The following is a 3765-nucleotide window of genomic DNA, read 5'->3' on the forward strand; positions in this document are numbered from 1 at the left end:
AACACAGCATGCAAAACAAAAAAACTTAAAATACATTTTGTTACTTTTTAACCACAATTTGCTTGGAATAATAAATTTGGATGAAAGGATTTTGTAAAATCATAAAAAAAAAAAAAAAAAAAAAAAAAGAATTCCACTGACAGATGAAAAATGATACTCCAGACATTCTTTCGGACAAAAAGAGAGAAATTATGGGTCTCAAACAGCGCAGCTTACCACATATTATGATTTAAAATGTTATGACGGGTGTATTCTTAAGTTTTGCCTCGAACAGCTTGGATGATCCCCAAGAGGATTCTGGACTATAATAAAGAGACAGCAAAAAAAAAAAAAAAAAAAAAAAATGAAGTAAGCAAAGCAAAAGATCCAAATGCCTATTTTAGGAGTTGTTTGATGTTTGATGGACAAATATAAATGAAAGCATGAAAAGATACAGAAACAGCTGGACAGATAGCTGCACAGCTGGACGGTGCTGTGTAGTTTTGTATGCCATGTGTGGACCAGGTCTTGAACTGCTGCTGCTGCTGACTGTTTTTCTCTTCCTTTCTTAGTGTGATTGTTTAATATGTTTAATCATTTAAATCTTTTTATTGTGTTAAATGTTAAATTTTTATGCACAGACTGCAAACTAATTTCCCTCTTGGATAATAATAAAGTTAATCTTAGTTGACCCCAGATCCACAAAGACCCCAAATGAATAAATTAATAAATAAATAGTAAATAATAAATTAAATTAAATATAAATAAATAGAATAAAATCCAGAAAAATAAATTAGAATAAAAACAAAACAAAAAAAAACAAATGAATAGTGGTAATTAATTTGTGGTAGTTAGAATTACTTGCAAATTTGTTTGATTTTATAATATACTGAAGCGCTATATAAACTGAAACAATAAGGGCCCTTAAGTGTCAGTTGCATTATTATCCATTATGTCTTCTTTCATATGGTCCTGTGTTAAAATGTTTATATTTGCAGTTTACATTATATTTACAGGGTACATATTCCTACATAAAATTGTGTTTAATCAACAACTGACACACCGTAAACTAGGTGGAGGTCATATTCCAGTTGACCTGATTGGTACATAAATGCAGTATATAATACACTATATGTACATAGAATATAAGAGAATAAAGATTTATTTTACCCAGAGGCCTTTTAACGAGTTAATCTGACCTTCCTTTTGCCTCAAACCAGTGTTGTAATTCACTACACTGGTTTACAGTGGAAATAAACAACTTGAGTAACAAACAGAAGCCTTTTAACCCATCAAACCATTAAATGAGAACAAGAAGGAGTTTTCTCTACAAAATAAAACACATCTTGATAAGATGATATGAGAGACTCTGCACAGCTCGGCTCTCGGCTGTTGTCACGACGACGCCCTCCTCTGCTCTCTGTAGGTACTGGAGCGCATGAAACACTGCGACGATGCTGCCCCCTTGTGCAGCTTGAGGAATACTTTCAAAAAGAAGCAACAATAACACCACCCATTATTAACTTAGTATGGTTTTAGATCAAAGAAATGAAAAAAAAAATGACACAGTCTTCATTAATATTTTAAAACTTTAATATACAGTGCTTCATAAATCATTACTAAAAACACAGGTGGTAAAAATCAAATCGAAACAAATAAGTTACACTGTAGTAAAAAGCACTTGAGATTCCTTTCCGTTTTTCATCATTAGTGTGAACCCCATATGAAAATAGCATAGAAAGTATGCAAACATAGAATTTCATTCATATATATTTTTCTAATCTTTTAGCTAAATAAACCTTTTTGTCCCCTTAAAATTCCCTTAATCAAACTGGATGAAATAAGGAAAGTTGTACAGCTGTGTGTTTGTGTCGTGGGCCTCAGTTTCATCCATAATCCTATTTCTATTTAGAACAGTTTGAAAACTTTCCGTCACAACAACCCCCCCCCCACCCCCACCCCCCAACCCCCCCGCGAGAACCTCAAGACGAGCCCAAATAAAAAGGAAATATAAATTAACATACCAAACATGTGAACAGTCTGCAAAACCTTTTTTTTTTTTTTTCCATTGACTGGCGTACATTTAAACATTTGACCTCAAAAGCACCCTCGCACACACACATGCACACTTTTTTTTTTTTACCAGTATGTCCACACACACACAAACACACCCACACACACACACACAAACAGTCTGTGCATAGACCCGAGTTTAACTTGTGGAGGAACTGGTAATTGGAGCCACTTCTCCCCCTACTCCCCACTGTGGTTTAGTCCAAGGAAAATAACCTTTTAACCCATTTGTTGCTATGGCAACAGAAGCTGGCTCCGGGCCGAAGGGCTTAACGTAGAGATATGTAGAGAAAGACAGATCAAAACATGTCGTTTCCATAGTCCGGTTCAGTGCCTCCTATCAGCAACAAGGTAAACAGATAAAAGGCGACCATAGATACACATGTTGAAGTTACACAGAAAACAAAAATATTGAGCCAATATTGGTCTTTAATAACAGCCAGATACTTCTGTCCACCTCAGATATTTTAAATTCCTTCCTAACCAAAACTATGTATTTGAAACCTGTCAAATCTACATGTAAATTTGACTATATTTGCACATTTTTTCCATTAAATTATTCACCCTTAGCATACATAAGCTGTGTCACAGCGCTCTTCAGTAACTGCTGACCCACATAACTCAAGGTTTCAACGAAGCGTGCTTGTGTCAAAACAAGCTAAACGCAGTTAAGACACTTTTCCGTTTGCCGGCAAAAGAGAGAGAAGAGATCTTTCTGGCATTAAAAGGTTTCGAATCAGTGACTTCAGTCTGAAAATATAAGTCTCAGGTTCAAAATCTCCTGTAAAAACCTGTAAAATGTGAGTTAAGTGTGGTTCAGAGTTAATAATGCTTCTTTCCTTTAATGCCTGTTGATTAAATTATTTACTACTAGTAAAAACTAAACTGGCGGAAACGCCGGGGTAGAAAGTACATCACAGGTTGATATCTGGTTCTAAAAAGTCTCATATTGGCACTCAAAAGTATGGTTTTGCAGTGAAGAATGTTTCAGCATCTCTTAATGCTTGTTAGCAAATAATTTACTGATAAAATGTTACAATCATCAACAGTCTGTGGAAAGTGTAAAAAGTAAACTCTGGTTGAATTGCTAAGGTAGAAAGTATGTCATAGATGTTGATATCCGGTTCGAAAAAGTGAAGAAAAGTCTCATTTTGGCGTTCAAACTCTTCAAAAAAATCAGCATTAAGTATGGTTTGCTTCAGCATCTCTTAATGTCTGTGAATAATTTACTGACAAAAACCTACAATCATCAACAGTCTGTGGAAAATGTAAAAAAAAAAGAAAAAAGAAGTGTGAACTGAAATGTCAGGGTATCAAATATGTTCTAGATGTTGATATTTGTTTTCAAAATGTGTTCTGAATTTGTTTGTGCTGTTTGTTGTCATTCCTGCTTCATTATGTGTATCTATAGAGACCTGCGGTTTCAACAGTCCGAGTCAGTGCCCGCTATCAGTTACAGGGTTGACAGCGAGGCATCCAGAGCAGCCGGTCATGAGCATGACACAGAGTTGGGGGGGAGGATTGGGGGGGAGGAAGGGGGAGAGGGCTCAGATGCTCTGGTAACGGGGGGGAGAGAGGAGGGGAGGGGGGGGGGTCAACTTGTTCTATTGCACATACGTTTCTGCCTTTTCTTCATTTCTGGCTTCCATAAAAATCTCACAGTTATAAACAGGCAGCAAGTAGCATTATTTTTGTTTTTTGTTTAAATTAAAA

The sequence above is a fragment of the Thunnus thynnus genome, chromosome 16, assembly GCF_963924715.1.
Source record: "Thunnus thynnus chromosome 16, fThuThy2.1, whole genome shotgun sequence".
Lineage (NCBI taxonomy): Eukaryota > Metazoa > Chordata > Actinopteri > Scombriformes > Scombridae > Thunnus > Thunnus thynnus.